Source organism: Triturus cristatus, chromosome 6 (assembly GCF_964204655.1).
Source record: "Triturus cristatus chromosome 6, aTriCri1.1, whole genome shotgun sequence".
Classification (NCBI taxonomy): domain Eukaryota; kingdom Metazoa; phylum Chordata; class Amphibia; order Caudata; family Salamandridae; genus Triturus; species Triturus cristatus.
The window spans coordinates 100,252,523-100,268,106 of NC_140589.1; the positions used below are offsets into that span (position 1 = coordinate 100,252,523).

General features: G+C 43.6%; 16 non-coding genes across 16 annotated transcripts; all 16 read right to left on the minus strand.

The window, feature by feature from the left end:
• Nucleotides 1-1,352: 1,352 nt before the first annotated feature.
• TRNAL-AAG (transfer RNA leucine (anticodon AAG)) lies at nucleotides 1,353-1,435 on the minus strand. The gene has a single exon. It is a non-coding gene; the product is annotated as a tRNA-Leu (tRNA).
• A 186-nt stretch (nucleotides 1,436-1,621) lies between these two features.
• On the minus strand, nucleotides 1,622-1,704 carry TRNAL-CAG (transfer RNA leucine (anticodon CAG)). Its single transcript has one exon. It is a non-coding gene; the product is annotated as a tRNA-Leu (tRNA).
• Nucleotides 1,705-3,443: 1,739 nt separating this feature from the next.
• On the minus strand, nucleotides 3,444-3,526 carry TRNAL-AAG (transfer RNA leucine (anticodon AAG)). Its single transcript has one exon. It is a non-coding gene; the product is annotated as a tRNA-Leu (tRNA).
• A 186-nt stretch (nucleotides 3,527-3,712) lies between these two features.
• On the minus strand, nucleotides 3,713-3,795 carry TRNAL-CAG (transfer RNA leucine (anticodon CAG)). Its single transcript has one exon. It is a non-coding gene; the product is annotated as a tRNA-Leu (tRNA).
• Nucleotides 3,796-4,427: 632 nt separating this feature from the next.
• On the minus strand, nucleotides 4,428-4,510 carry TRNAL-UAG (transfer RNA leucine (anticodon UAG)). Its single transcript has one exon. It is a non-coding gene; the product is annotated as a tRNA-Leu (tRNA).
• A 1,024-nt stretch (nucleotides 4,511-5,534) lies between these two features.
• On the minus strand, nucleotides 5,535-5,617 carry TRNAL-AAG (transfer RNA leucine (anticodon AAG)). Its single transcript has one exon. It is a non-coding gene; the product is annotated as a tRNA-Leu (tRNA).
• A 186-nt stretch (nucleotides 5,618-5,803) lies between these two features.
• Nucleotides 5,804-5,886, minus strand: TRNAL-CAG (transfer RNA leucine (anticodon CAG)). The gene has a single exon. It is a non-coding gene; the product is annotated as a tRNA-Leu (tRNA).
• Nucleotides 5,887-6,518: 632 nt separating this feature from the next.
• On the minus strand, nucleotides 6,519-6,601 carry TRNAL-UAG (transfer RNA leucine (anticodon UAG)). The gene has a single exon. It is a non-coding gene; the product is annotated as a tRNA-Leu (tRNA).
• A 1,018-nt stretch (nucleotides 6,602-7,619) lies between these two features.
• On the minus strand, nucleotides 7,620-7,702 carry TRNAL-AAG (transfer RNA leucine (anticodon AAG)). Its single transcript has one exon. It is a non-coding gene; the product is annotated as a tRNA-Leu (tRNA).
• Nucleotides 7,703-9,710: 2,008 nt separating this feature from the next.
• TRNAL-AAG (transfer RNA leucine (anticodon AAG)) lies at nucleotides 9,711-9,793 on the minus strand. Its single transcript has one exon. It is a non-coding gene; the product is annotated as a tRNA-Leu (tRNA).
• A 186-nt stretch (nucleotides 9,794-9,979) lies between these two features.
• On the minus strand, nucleotides 9,980-10,062 carry TRNAL-CAG (transfer RNA leucine (anticodon CAG)). The gene has a single exon. It is a non-coding gene; the product is annotated as a tRNA-Leu (tRNA).
• Nucleotides 10,063-10,694: 632 nt separating this feature from the next.
• TRNAL-UAG (transfer RNA leucine (anticodon UAG)) lies at nucleotides 10,695-10,777 on the minus strand. Its single transcript has one exon. It is a non-coding gene; the product is annotated as a tRNA-Leu (tRNA).
• Nucleotides 10,778-11,801: 1,024 nt separating this feature from the next.
• On the minus strand, nucleotides 11,802-11,884 carry TRNAL-AAG (transfer RNA leucine (anticodon AAG)). The gene has a single exon. It is a non-coding gene; the product is annotated as a tRNA-Leu (tRNA).
• Nucleotides 11,885-12,785: 901 nt separating this feature from the next.
• TRNAL-UAG (transfer RNA leucine (anticodon UAG)) lies at nucleotides 12,786-12,868 on the minus strand. The gene has a single exon. It is a non-coding gene; the product is annotated as a tRNA-Leu (tRNA).
• A 1,024-nt stretch (nucleotides 12,869-13,892) lies between these two features.
• Nucleotides 13,893-13,975, minus strand: TRNAL-AAG (transfer RNA leucine (anticodon AAG)). Its single transcript has one exon. It is a non-coding gene; the product is annotated as a tRNA-Leu (tRNA).
• Nucleotides 13,976-14,876: 901 nt separating this feature from the next.
• Nucleotides 14,877-14,959, minus strand: TRNAL-UAG (transfer RNA leucine (anticodon UAG)). Its single transcript has one exon. It is a non-coding gene; the product is annotated as a tRNA-Leu (tRNA).
• Between the last annotated feature and the right edge of the window lie 625 nt (nucleotides 14,960-15,584).

The window sequence follows — 15,584 nt, forward strand, 5'->3', positions numbered from 1 at the left end:
ATTTGCAGGGCCCGTCTGGCCAGGGCATACAAGAGCATGACTCTTCCAGATGACCTCTTACATGGGTCCTATGCTCATTTGGTAAGGATTGCGCTTTGTCAGCAAGACGTTATAGAACCTAAATATATGAGAAACCCCATCTCTCTTGACAAGAGGAGAACGGAATAACGTGCCAAGTGAAGACCAACAGATGCAACTTCCATCAGATGTTAACCTGATAAAGGAGATTAAATCTCCAAAAGGCATGTCAGAAGTGGGAATCGAACCCACGCCTCCAAAGGAGACTGTGGCTTAAACACAGCGCCTTAGACCTCTCGGCCATCCTGACAGTATAGGCTTTTGATAAATGAATAAAAGTTACTCAGAAACGTCTACCTCCATGCAAGCCTGAAATAATTTAAACCTTCAAACACAAGGTGCAACTTTATGCACAGGACAATAAACACAGAAGAACACATACGAAAGCACTTTATTTCACAGGTATACAGTTTTCATGCTTTTAGAACACCACATACCTCTCACCAGCTATTTAGGGTCCTGTATCCGACTCACAACATTTCCTTGCCTGCGACCTCTCTCTCTACACAAACAACTACAGCACAGGAAGTAGGAAGGCAATAGGTGGGGCAGTTTATGCAAATTTATGCTGCCAATGTGCCTTGCAGATTCATGCAGGATTTCTAGATCCTTGCTGGATACAAGAGAGTAGGCCTTGTTCCAGATAAACTATCCCTAGCAGGGAAAGTCTGAGCACAGGCACTCTTTTGCTCTTTAGCCCCTGGCCTGGGACTCACCCTCACTTGCTGAGGCGTGAAATTCTGCATACCAACTTTGCACAGAAGGTATGTTTGTGGTTGTTTGGGGATGGGTGGGAGGTCAAGAGCAGGGAAAAGCAGGTCTCCTTCACTACTAGACTCCTCTTCTATGCCTCCCTGCCGTTCACTCACTCTGTCTTTGTTTCATTCTCTCCTTCCACAACACTCCTTCTCACTCACTCGCTCTATCACTTGTATTTTTGCCCTTGCTCTGCATTCTATAGTGGAAACATCTCTTGAATGAAGCATCTGAAAATGACGTGACATAAAATTTAAAACCTCCTTATTGGAAACCTAAAACATCACAAGACTTAATGTAACCCATTTCTTTCATAAAAAAGATTTTTAAAGTACCCCACAAAACAAATATAAAACACCACGAGTGCTACAAGAATATTACATTAACGTTAAAGATAGAATAGGGCAAATGCATTTGCAGTTGAAACTGAAGTTTGGTACTTATTCAGATATTATTTACATTGCCAATTTTTAGCTGAGATTCTAAAGGAACTGAGAGAGAAAATGGAATTCAAGTTTTGTCAGAAGTGGGATTCAAACCCACACCTCCAGGAGAGACTGCGGCCTTAACGCAGCGCCTTAGACCACTCGGCCATCCTGACCCCATGCTGCTTTTTCATCTAAAGGGTGAGAAAGATATTAGGAACCAAAAAATGCACAGAGCTGAGGGCAATAGTGGCTAGAGCAAGAAAAAAACTCACTGCACTCTTCCAAGAAGACAATCCTATAAGCCACTGCGAGGGAAATGATCATATTTCTCAAGAAAATAATTAGAGTAAACACAGGACTGTCAGAAGTGGGATTTGAACCCACGCCTCCAGAGGAGACTGCGACCTGAACGCAGCGCCTTAGACCACTGGGCCATCCTGACTTGCTTTCCCAGCATCTTCCAGAGGCCAGACAGCCATGCAGGTGAGGTACTGAAAAGGAATGCCCTCAATTTATTTATCCTATTATATGCACTTCCAACAGATCTTTGAACAATCTGTACAGAGCAGGACCTATGGAGAACTCTTTAGAACTTTGAGGCGAACAAAGAGAAAGTGCTATTCACCAGCCACTTGAACGGCTCAAAGCTGCTTTGAAATTGAGACAATAGCCACCTCTTGGCTGGCTAAAGCAATTTCAACAAGGGATCTCAAAGTCACAACATAGGGTGGAGTATGCAAATTTAAGCAGCCCCTGATCAAAGCCCTAAGGAAATTGCTGTAAGTGTGCTGGAGTCCAGTTGTCTACCAGATGCATGGCATTCTTCCAAATTTGCAGGGCCCGTCTGGCCAGGGCATACAAGAGCATGACTCTTCCAGATGACCTCTTACATGGGTCCTATGCTCATTTGGTAAGGATTGCGCTTTGTCAGCAAGACGTTATAGAACCTAAATATATGAGAAACCCCATCTCTCTTGACAAGAGGAGAACGGAATAACGTGCCAGGTGAAGACCAACAGATGCAACTTCCATCAGATGTTAACCTGATAAAGGAGATTAAATCTCCAAAAGGAATGTCAGAAGTGGAATTCGAACCCACGCCTCCAAAGGAGACTGTGGCCTAAACACAGCACCTTAGACCTCTCGGCCATCCTGACAGTATAGGCTTTTAAGAAATGAATAAAAGTTACTCAGAAACGTCTACCTCCATGCAAGCCTGAAATAATTTAAACCTTCAAACACAAGGTGCAACTTTATGCACAGGACAATAAACACAGAAGAACACATACGAAAGCACTTTATTTCACAGGTATACAGTTTTCATGCTTTTAGAACACCACATACCTCTCACCAGCTATTTAGGGTCCTGTATCCGACTCACAACATTTCCTTGCCTGCGACCTCTCTCTCTACACAAACAACTACAGCACAGGAAGTAGGAAGGCAATAGGTGGGGCAGTTTATGCAAATTTATGCTGCCAATGTGCCTTGCAGATTCATGCAGGATTTCTAGATCCTTGCTGGATACAAGAGAGTAGGCCTTGTTCCAGATAAACTATCCCTAGCAGGGAAAGTCTGAGCACAGGCCCTCTTTTGCTCTTTAGCCCCTGGCCTGGGACTCACCCTCACTTGCTGAGGCGTGAAAATCTGCATACCAACTTTGCACAGAAGGTATGTTTGTGGTTGTTTGGGGATGGGTGGGAGGTCAAGAGCAGGGAAAAGCAGGTCTCCTGCACTACTAGACTCCTCTTCTATGCCTCCCTGCCGTTCACTCACTCTGTCTTTGTTTCATTCTCTCCTTCCACAACACTCCTTCTCACTCACTCGCTCTATCACTTGTATTTTTGCCCTTGCTTTGCATTCTATAGTGGAAACATCTCTTGAATGAAGCATCTGAAAATGACGTGACATAAAGTTTAAAACCTCCTTATTGTAAACCTAAAACATCACAAGACTTAATGTAACCCATTTCTTTCATAAAAAAGATTTTTAAAGTACCCCACAAAAGAAATATAAAACACCACGAGTGCTAGAAGAATATTACATTAACGTTAAAGATAGAATAGGGCAAATGCATTTGCAGTTGAAACTGAAGTTTGGTACTTATTCAGATATTATTTACATTGCCAATTTTTAGCTGAGATTCTAAAGGAACTGAGAGAGAAAATGGAATTCAAGTTTTGTCAGAAGTGGGATTCGAACCCACGCCTCCAGGAGAGACTGCGGCCTTAACGCAGCGCCTTAGACCACTCGGCCATCCTGACCCCATGGTGCTTTTTCATCTAAAGGGTGAGAAAGATATTAGGAACCAAAAAATGCACAGAGCTTAGGCCAATAGTGGCTAGAGCAAGAAAAAAACTCACTGCACTCTTCCAAGAAGACAATCCTATAAGCCACTGCGAGGGAAATGATCATATTTCTCAAGAAAAAAATTAGAGTAAACACAGGACTGTCAGAAGTGGGATTTGAACCCACGCCTCCAGAGGAGACTGCGACCTGAACGCAGCGCCTTAGACCACTCGGCCATCCTGACTTGCTTTCCCAGCATCTTCCAGAGGCCAGACAGCCATGCAGGTGAGGTACTGAAAAGGAATGCCCTCAATTTATTTATCCTATTATATGCACTTCCAACAGATCTTTGAACAATCTGTACAGAGCAGGACCTATGGAGAACTCTTTAGAACTTTGAGGCAAACAAAGAGAAAGTGCTATTCACCAGCCACTTGAACGGCTCAAAGCTGCTTTGAAATTGAGACAATAGCCACCTCTTGGCTGGCTAAAGCAATTTCAACAAGGGATCTCAAAGTCACAACATAGGGTGGAGTATGCAAATTTAAGCAGCCCCTGATCAAAGCCCTGAGGAGATTGCTGTAAGTGTGCTGGAGTCCAGTTGTCTACCAGATGAATGGCATTCTTCCAAATTTGCAGGGCCCGTCTGGCCAGGGCATACAAGAGCATGACTCTTCCAGATGACCTCTTACATGGGTCCTATGCTCATTTGGTAAGGATTGCGTTTTGTCAGCAAGACGTTATAGAACCTAAATATATGAGAAACCCCATCTCTCTTGACAAGAGGAGAACGGAATAACGTGCCAAGTGAAGACCAACAGATGGAACTTCCATCAGATGTTAACCTGATAAAGGAGATTAAATCTCCAAAAGGCATGTCAGAAGTGGGATTCGAACCCACGCCTCCAAAGGAGACTGTGGCCTAAACACAGCGCCTTAGACCTCTCGGCCATCCTGACAGTATATGCTTTTAAGAAATGAATAAAAGTTACTCAGAAACGTCTACCTCAATGCAAGCCTGAAATAATTTAAACCTTCAAACACAAGGTGCAACTTTATGCACAGGACAATAAACACAGAAGAACACATACGAAAGCACTTTATTTCACAGGTATACAGTTTTCATGCTTTTAGAACACCACATACCTCTCACCAGCTATTTAGGGTCCTGTATCCGACTCACAACATTTCCTTGCCTGCGACCTCTCTCTCTACACAAACAACTACAGCACAGGAAGTAGGAAGGCAATAGGTGGGGCAGTTTATGCAAATTTATGCTGCCAATGTGCCTTGCAGATTCATGCAGGATTTCTAGATCCTTGCTGGATACAAGAGAGTAGGCCTTGTTCCAGATAAACTATCCCTAGCAGGGAAAGTCTGAGCACAGGCACTCTTTTGCTCTTTAGCCCCTGGCCTGGGACTCACCCTCACTTGCTGAGGCGTGAAATTCTGCATACCAACTTTGCACAGAAGGTATGTTTGTGGTTGTTTGGGGATGGGTGGGAGGTCAAGAGCAGGGAAAAGCAGGTCTCCTTCACTACTAGACTACTCTTCTATGCCTCCCTGCCATTCACTCACTCTGTCTTTGTTTCATTCTCTCCTTCCACAACACTCCTTCTCACTCACTCGCTCTATCACTTGTATTTTTGCCCTTGCTCTGCATTCTATAGTGGAAACATCTCTTGAATGAAGCATCTGAAAATGACGTGACATAAAATTTAAAACCTCCTTATTGGAAACCTAAAACATCACAAGACTTAATGTAACCCATTTCTTTCATAAAAAAGATTTTTAAAGTACCCCACAAAAGAAATATAAAACACCACGAGTGCTAGAAGAATATTACATTAACGTTAAAGATAGAATAGGGCAAATGCATTTGCAGTTGAAACTGAAGTTTGGTACTTATTCAGATATTATTTACATTGCCAATTTTTAGCTGAGATTCTAAAGGAACTGAGAGAGAAAATGGAATTCAAGTTTTGTCAGAAGTGGGATTCGAACCCACGCCTCCAGGAGAGACTGCGGCCTTAACGCAGCGCCTTAGACCACTCAGCCATCCTGACCCCATGCTGCTTTTTCATCTAAAGGGTGAGAAAGATATTAGGAACCAAAAAATGCACAGAGCTTAGGCCAATAGTGGCTAGAGCAAGAAAAAAACTCACTGCACTCTTCCAAGAAGACAATCCTATAAGCCACTGCGAGGGAAATGATCATATTTCTCAAGAAAAAAATTAGAGTAAACACAGGACTGTCAGAAGTGGGATTTGAACCCACGCCTCCAGAGGAGACTGCGACCTGAACGCAGCGCCTTAGACCACTCGGCCATCCTGACTTGCTTTCCCAGCATATTCCAGAGGCCAGACAGCCATGCAGGTGAGGTACTGAAAAGGAATGCCCTCAATTTATTTATCCTATTATATGCACTTCCAACAGATCTTTGAACAATCTGTACAGAGCAGGACCTATGGAGAACTCTTTAGAACTTTGAGGCGAACAAAGAGAAAGTGCTATTCACCAGCCACTTGAACGGCTCAAAGCTGCTTTGAAATTGAGACAATAGCCACCTCTTGGCTGGCTAAAGCAATTTCAACAAGGGATCTCAAAGTCACAACATAGGGTGGAGTATGCAAATTTAAGCAGCCCCTGATCAAAGCCCTGAGGAAATTGCTGTAAGTGTGCTGGAGTCCAGTTGTCTACCAGATGAATGGCATTCTTCCAAATTTGCTGGGCCCGTCTGGCCAGGGCATACAAGAGCATGACTCTTCCAGATGACCTCTTACATGGGTCCTATGCTCATTTGGTAAGGATTGCGCTTTGTCAGCAAGACGTTATAGAACCTAAATATATGAGAAACCCCATCTCTCTTGACAAGAGGAGAACGGAATAACGTGCCAAGCGAAGACCAACAGATGCAACTTCCATCAGATGTTAACCTGATAAAGGAGATTAAATCTCCAAAAGGCATGTCAGAAGTGGGATTCGAACCCACGCCTCCAAAGGAGACTGTGGCCTAAACACAGCGCCTTAGACCTCTCGGCCATCCTGACAGTATATGCTTTTAAGAAATGAATAAAAGTTACTCAGAAACGTCTACCTCAATGCATGCCTGAAAAAATTTAAACCTTCAAACACAAGGTGCACCTTTATGCACAGGACAATAAACACAGAAGAACACATACGAAAGCACTTTATTTCACAGGTATACAGTTTTCATGCTTTTAGAACACCACATACCTCTCACCAGCTATTTAGGGTCCTGTATCCGACTCACAACATTTCCTTGCCTGCGACCTCTCTCTCTACACAAACAACTACAGCACAGGAAGTAGGAAGGCAATAGGTGGGGCAGTTTATGCAAATTTATGCTGCCAATGTGCCTTGCAGATTCATGCAGGATTTCTAGATCCTTGCTGGATACAAGAGAGTAGGCCTTGTTCCAGATAAACTATCCCTAGCAGGGAAAGTCTGAGCATAGGCACTCTTTTGCTCTTTAGCCCCTGGCCTGGGACTTACCCTCACTTGCTGAGGCGTGAAATTCTGCATACCAACTTTGCACAGAAGGTATGTTTGTGGTTGTTTGGGGATGGGTGGGAGGTCAAGAGCAGGGAAAAGCAGGTCTCCTTCACTACTAGACTACTCTTCTATGCCTCCCTGCCGTTCACTCACTCTGTCTTTGTTTCATTCTCTCCTTCCACAACACTCCTTCTCACTCACTCGCTCTATCACTTGTATTTTTGCCCTTGCTCTGCATTCTATAGTGGAAACATCTCTTGAATGAAGCATCTGAAAATGACGTGACATAAAATTTAAAACCTCCTTATTGGAAACCTAAAACATCACAAGACTTAATGTAACCCATTTCTTTCATAAAAAAGATTTTTAAAGTACCCCACAAAACAAATATAAAACACCACGAGTGCTAGAAGAATATTACATTAACGTTAAAGATAGAATAGGGCAAATGCATTTGAAACTGAAGTTTGGTACTTATTCAGATATTATTTACATTGCCAATTTTTAGCTGAGATTCTAAAGGAACTGAGAGAGAAAATGGAATTCAAGTTTTGTCAGAAGTGGGATTCGAACCCACGCCTCCAGGAGAGACTGCGGCCTTAACGCAGCGCCTTAGACCACTCGGCCATCCTGACCCCATGCTGCTTTTGCATCTAAAGGGTGAGAAAGATATTAGGAACCAAAAAATCCACAGAGCTGAGGGCAATAGTGGCTAGAGCAAGAAAAAAACTCACTGCACTCTTCCAAGAAGACAATCCTATAAGCCACTGCGAGGGAAATGATCATATTTCTCAAGAAAAAAATTAGAGTAAACACAGGACTGTCAGAAGTGGGATTTGAACCAACGCCTCCAGAGGAGACTGCGACCTGAACGCAGCGCCTTAGACCACTCGGCCATCCTGACTTGCTTTCCCAGTATCTTCCAGAGGCCAGACAGCCATGCAGGTGAGGTACTGAAAAGGAATGCCCTCAATTTATTTATCCTATTATATGCACTTCCAACAGATCTTTGAACAATCTGTACAGAGCAGGACCTATGGAGAACTCTTTAGAACTTTGAGGCGAACAAAGAGAAAGTGCTATTCACCAGCCACTTGAACGGCTCAAAGCTGCTTTGAAATTGAGACAATAGCCACCTCTTGGCTGGCTAAAGCAATTTCAACAAGGGATCTCAAAGTCACAACATAGGGTGGAGTATCTAAATTTAAGCAGCCCCTGATCAAAGCCCTAAGGAAATTGCTGTAAGTGTGCTGGAGTCCAGTTGTCTACCAGATGCATGGCATTCTTCCAAATTTGCAGGGCCCGTCTGGCCAGGGCATACAAGAGCATGACTATTCCAGATGACCTCTTACATGGGTCCTATGCTCATTTGGTAAGGATTGCGCTTTGTCAGCAAGACGTTATAGAACCTAAATATATGAGAAACCCCATCTCTCTTGACAAGAGGAGAACGGAATAACGTGCCAAGTGAAGACCAACAGATGCAACTTCCATCAGATGTTAACCTGATAAAGGAGATTAAATCTCCAAAAGGCATGTCAGAAGTGGGATTCGAACCCACGCCTCCAAAGGAGACTGTGGCCTAAACACAGCGCCTTAGAACTCTCGGCCATCCTGACAGTATAGGCTTTTAAGAAATGAATAAAAGTTACTCAGAAACGTCTACCTCCATGCAAGCCTGAAATAATTTAAACCTTCAAACACAAGGTGCAACTTTATGCACAGGACAATAAACACAGAAGAACACATACGAAGGCACTTTATTTTACAGGTATACAGTTTTCATGCTTTTAGAACACCACATACCTCTCACCAGCTATTTAGGGTCCTGTATCCGACTCACAACATTTCCTTGCCTGCGACCTCTCTCTCTACACAAACAACTACAGCACAGGAAGTAGGAAGGCAATAGGTGGGGCAGTTTATGCAAATTTATGCTACCAATGTGCCTTGCAGATTCATGCAGGATTTCTAGATCCTTGCTGGATACAAGAGAGTAGGCCTTGTTCCAGATAAACTATCCCTAGCAGGGAAAGTCTGAGCACAGGCACTCTTTTGCTCTTTAGCCCCTGGCCTGGGACTCACCCTCACTTGCTGAGGCGTGAAATTCTGCATACCAACTTTGCACAGAAGGTATGTTTGTGGTTGTTTGGGGATGGGTGGGAGGTCAAGAGCAGGGAAAAGCAGGTCTCCTTCACTACTAGACTCCTCTTCTATGCCTGTCTGCCATTCACTCACTCTGTCTTTGTTTCATTCTCTCCTTCCACAACACTCCTTCTCACTCACTCGCTCTATCACTTGTATTTTTGCCCTTGCTCTGCATTCTATAGTGGAAACATCTCTTGAATGAAGCATCTGAAAATGACGTGACATAAAATTTAAAACCTCCTTATTGGAAACCTAAAACATCACAAGACTTAATGTAACCCATTTCTTTCATAAAAAAGATTTTTAAAGTACCCCACAAAACAAATATAAAACACCACGAGTGCTAGAAGAATATTACATTAACGTTAAAGATAGAATAGGGCAAATGCATTTGCAGTTGAAACTGAAGTTTGGTACTTATTCAGATATTATTTACATTGCCAATTTTTAGCTGAGATTCTAAAGGAACTGAGAGAGAAAATGGAATCCAAGTTTTGTCAGAAGTGGGATTCGAACCCACGCCTCCAGGAGAGACTGCGGCCTTAACGCAGTGCCTTAGACCACTCGGCCATCCTGACCCCATGCTGCTTTTTCATCTAAAGGGTGAGAAAGATATTAGGAACCAAAAAATGCACAGAGCTTAGGCCAATAGTGGCTAGAGCAAGAAAAAAACTCACTGCACTCTTCCAAGAAGACAATCCTATAAGCCACTGCGAGGGAAATGATCATATTTCTCAAGAAAAAAATTAGAATAAACACAGGACTGTCAGAAGTGGGATTTGAACCCACGCCTCCAGAGGAGACTGCGACCTGAACGCAGCGCCTTAGACCACTCGGCCATCCTGACTTGCTTTCCCAGCATCTTCCAGAGGCCAGACAGCCATGCAGGTGAGGTACTGAAAAGGAATGCCCTCAATTTATTTATCCTATTATATGCACTTCCAACAGATCTTTGAACAATCTGTACAGAGCAGGACCTATGGAGAACTCTTTAGAACTTTGAGGCGAACAAAGAGAAAGTGCTATTCACCAGCCACTTGAACGGCTCAAAGCTGCTTTGAAATTGAGACAATAGCCACCTCTTGGCTGGCTAAAGCAATTTCAACAAGGGATCTCAAAGTCACAACATAGGGTGGAGTATCTAAATTTAAGCAGCCCCTGATCAAAGCCCTAAGGAAATTGCTGTAAGTGTGCTGGAGTCCAGTTGTCTACCAGATGCATGGCATTCTTCCAAATTTGCAGGGCCCGTCTGGCCAGGGCATACAAGAGCATGACTATTCCAGATGACCTCTTACATGGGTCCTATGCTCATTTGGTAAGGATTGCGCTTTGTCAGCAAGACGTTATAGAACCTAAATATATGAGAAACCCCATCTCTCTTGACAAGAGGAGAACGGAATAACGTGCGAAGTGAAGACCAACAGATGCAACTTCCATCAGATGTTAACCTGATAAAGGAGATTAAATCTCCAAAAGGCATGTCAGAAGTGGGATTCGAACCCACGCCTCCAAAGGAGACGGTGGCCTAAACACAGCGCCTTAGACCTCTCGGCCATCCTGACAGTATAGGGTTTTAAGAAATGAATAAAAGTTACTCAGAAACGTCTACCTCCATGCAAGCCTGAAATAATTTAAACCTTCAAACACAAGGTGCAACTTTATGCACAGGACAATAAACACAGAAGAACACATACGAAGGCACTTTATTTCACAGGTATACAGTTTTCATGCTTTTAGAACACCACATACCTCTCACCAGCTATTTAGGGTCCTGTATCCGACTCACAACATTTCCTTGCCTGCGACCTCTCTCTCTACACAAACAACTACAGCACAGGAAGTAGGAAGGCAATAGGTGGGGCAGTTTATGCAAATTTATGCTGCCAATGTGCCTTGCAGATTCATGCAGGATTTCTAGATCCTTGCTGGATACAAGAGAGTAGGCCTTGTTCCAGATAAACTATCCCTAGCAGGGAAAGTCTGAGCACAGGCACTCTTTTGCTCTTTAGCCCCTGGCCTGGGACTCACCCTCACTTGCTGAGGCGTGAAATTCTGCATACCAACTTTGCACAGAAGGTATGTTTGTGGTTGTTTGGGGATGGGTGGGAGGTCAAGAGCAGGGAAAAGCAGGTCTCCTTCACTACTAGACTCCTCTTCTATGCCTCCCTGCCATTCACTCACTCTGTCTTTGTTTCATTCTCTCCTTCCACAACACTCCTTCTCACTCACTCGCTCTATCACTTGTATTTTTGCCCTTGCTCTGCATTCTATAGTGGAAACATCTCTTGAATGAAGCATCTGAAAATGACGTGACATAAAATTTAAAACCTCCTTATTGGAAACCTAAAACATCACAAGACTTAATGTAACCCATTTCTTTCATAAAAAAGATTTTTAAAGTACCCCACAAAACAAATATAAAACACCACGAGTGCTAGAAGAATATAACATTAACGTTAAAGATAGAATAGGGCAAATGCATTTGCAGTTGAAACTGAAGTTTGGTACTTATTCAGATATTATTTACATTGCCAATTTTTAGCTGAGATTCTAAAGGAACTGAGAGAGAAAATGGAATTCAAGTTTTGTCAGAAGTGGGATTCGAACCCACGCCTCCAGGAGAGACTGCGGCCTTAACTCAGCGCCTTAGACCACTCGGCCATCCTGACCCCATGCTGCTTTTTCATCTAAAGGGTGAGAAAGATATGAGGAACCAAAAAATGCACATAGCTTAGGCCAATAGTGGCTAGAGCAAGAAAAAAACTCACTGCACTCTTCCAAGAAGACAATCCTATAAGGCACTGCGAGGGAAATGATCATATTTCTCAAGAAAAAAAGTAGAGTAAACACAGGACTATCAGAAGTGGGATTTGAACCCACGCCTCCAGAGGAGACTGCGACCTGAACGCAGCGCCTTAGACCACCCGGCCATCCTGACTTCCTTTCCCAACATCTTCCAGAGGCCAGACAGCCATGCAGGTGAGGTAGTGAAAAGGAATGCCCTCAATTTATTTATCCTATTATATGCACTTCCAACAGATCTTTGAACAATCTGTACAGAGCAGGACCTATGGAGAACTCTTTAGAACTTTGACGCGAACAAAGAGAAAGTGCTATTCACCAGCCACTTGAACGGCTCAAAGCTGCTTTGAAATTGAGACAATAGCCACCTCTTGGCTGGCTAAAGCAATTTCAACAAGGGATCTCAAAGTCACAACATAGGGTGGAGTATGCAAATTTAAGCAGCCCCTGATCAAAGCCCTGAGGAAATTGCTGTAAGTGTGCTGGAGTCCAGTTGTCTACCAGATGAATGGCATTCTTCCAAATTTGCAGGGCCCGTCTGGCCAGGGCATACAAGAGCATGACTCTTCCAGATGACCTCTTACATGGGTCCTATGCTCATTTGGTAAGGATTGCGCTTTATCAGCAAGACGTTATAGAACCTAAATATATGAGAAACCCCATCTCTCTTGACAAGAGGAGAACGGAATAACGTGCCAGGTGAAGACCAACAGATGCAACTTCCATCAGATGTTAACCTGATAAAGGAGATTAAATCTCCAAAAGGCATGTCAGAAGTGGGATTCGAACCCACGCCTCCAAAGGAGACTGTGGCCTAAACACAGCACCTTAGACCTCTCGGCCATCCTGACAGTTTAGGCTTTTAAGAAATGAATAAAAGTTACTCAGAAACGTCTACCTCCATGCAAGCCTGAAATAATTTAAACCTTCAAACACAAGGTGCAACTTTATGCACAGGACAATAAACACAGAAGAACACATACGAAAGCACTTTATTTCACAGGTATACAGTTTTCATGCTTTTAGAACACCACATACCTCTCACCAGCTATTTAGGGTCCTGTATCCGACTCACAAAATTTCCTTGCCTGCGACCTCTCTCTCTACACAAACAACTACAGCACAGGAAGTAGGAAGGCAATAGGTGGGCCAGTTTATGCAAATTTATGCTGCCAATGTGCCTTGCAGATTCATGCAGGATTTCTAGATCCTTGCTGGATACAAGAGAGTAGACCTTGTTCCAGATAAACTATCCCTAGCAGGGAAAGTCTGAGCACAGGCACTCTTTTGCTCTTTAGCCCCTGGCCTGGGACTCACCCTCACTTGCTGAGGCGTGACATTCTGCATACCAACTTTGCACAGAAGGTATGTTTGTGGTTGTTTGGGGATGGGTAGGAGGTCAAGAGCAGGGAAAAGCAGGTCTTCTTCACTACTAGACTCCTCTTCTATGCCTCCCTGCCATTCACTCACTCTGTCTTTGTTTCATTCTCTCCTTCCACAACACTCCTTCTCACTCACTCGCTCTATCACTTGTATTTTTGCCCTTGCTCTGCATTCTATAGTGGAAACATCTCTTGAATGAAGCATCTGAAAATGACGTGACATAAAATTTAAAACCTCCTTATTGGAAACCTAAAACTTCACAAGACTTAATGTAACCCATTTCTTTCATAAAAAAGATTTTTAAAGTACCCCACAAAAGAAATATAAAACACCACGAGTGCTAGAAGAATATTACATTAACGTTAAAGATAGAATAGGGCAAATGCATTTGCAGTTGAAACTGAAGTTTGGTACTTATTCAGATATTATTTACATTGCCAATTTTTAGCTGAGATTCTAAAGGAACTGAGAGAGAAAATGGAATTCAAGTTTTGTCAGAAGTGGGATTCGAACCCACGCCTCCAGGAGAGACTGCGGCCTTAACGCAGCGCCTTAGACCACTCGGCCATCCTGACCCCATGCTGCTTTTTCATCTAAAGGGTGAGAAAGATATTAGGAACCAAAAAATGCACAGAGCTTAGGCCAATAGTGGCTAGAGCAAGAAAAAAACTCACTGCACTCTTCCAAGAAGACAATCCTATAAGCCACTGCGAGGGAAATGATCATATTTCTCAAGAAAAAAATTAGAGTAAACACAGGACTGTCAGAAGTGGGATTTGAACCCCCGCCTCCAGAGGAGACTGCAACCTGAAGGCAGCGCCTTAGACCACTCGGCCATCCTGACTTGCTTTCCCAGCATCTTCCAGAGGCCAGACAGCCATGCAGGTGAGGTACTGAAAAGGAATGCCCTCAATTTATTTATCCTATTATATGCACTTCCAACAGATCTTTGAACAATCTGTACAGAGCAGGACCTATGGAGAACTCTTTAGAACTTTGAGGCGAACAAAGAGAAAGTGCTATTCACCAGCCACTTGAACGGCTCAAAGCTGCTTTGAAATTGAGACAATAGCCACCTCTTGGCTGGCTAAAGCAATTTCAACAAGGGATCTCAAAGTCACAACATAGGGTGGAGTATGCAAATTTAAGCAGCCCCTGATCAAAGCCCTGAGGAAATTGCTGTAAGTGTGCTGGAGTCCAGTTGTCTACCAGATGCAAGGCATTCTTCCAAATTTGCTGGGCCCGTGTGGGCAGGGCATACAAGAGCATGACTCTTCCAGATGACCTCTTACATGGGTCCTATGCTCATTTGGTAAGGATTGCGCTTTGTCAGCAAGACGTTATAGAACCTAAATATATGAGAAACCCCATCTCTCTTGACAAGAGGAGAACGGAATAACGTGCCAGGTGAAGACCAACAGATGCAACTTCCATCAGATGTTAACCTGATAAAGGAGATTAAATCTCCAAAAGGCATGTCAGAAGTGGGATTCGAACCCACGCCTCCAAAGGAGACTGTGGCCTAAACACAGCGCCATAAACCTCTCGGCCATCCTGACAGTATAGGCTATTAAGAAATGAATAAAAGTTACTCAGAAACGTCTACCTCCATGCAAGCCTGAAATAATTTAAACCTTCAAACACAAGGTGCAACTTTATGCACAGGACAATAAACACAGAAGAACACATACGAAAGCACTTTATTTCACAGGTATACAGTTTTCATGCTTTTAGAACACCACATACCTCTCACCAGCTATTTAGGGTCCTGTATCCGACTCACAACATTTCCTTGCCTGCGACCTCTCTCTCTACACAAACAACTACAGCACAGGAAGTAGGAATCAATAGGTGGGGCAGTTTATGCAAATGTATGCTGCCAATGTACCTTGCAGATCCTTGCTGGATACAAGAGAGTAGGCCTTGTTCCAGATAAACTATCCCTAGCAGGGAAAGTCTGAGCACAGGCACTCTTTTGCTCTTTAGCCCCTGGCCTGGGACTCACCCTCACTTGCTGAGGCGTGAAATTCTGCATACCAACTTTGCACAGAAGGTATGTTTGTGGTTGTTTGGGGATGGGCGGGAGGTCAAGAGCAGGGAAAAGCAGGTCTCCTTCACTACTAGACTACTCTTCTATGCCTCCCTGCCGTTCACTCACTCTGTCTTTGTTTCATTCTCTCCTTC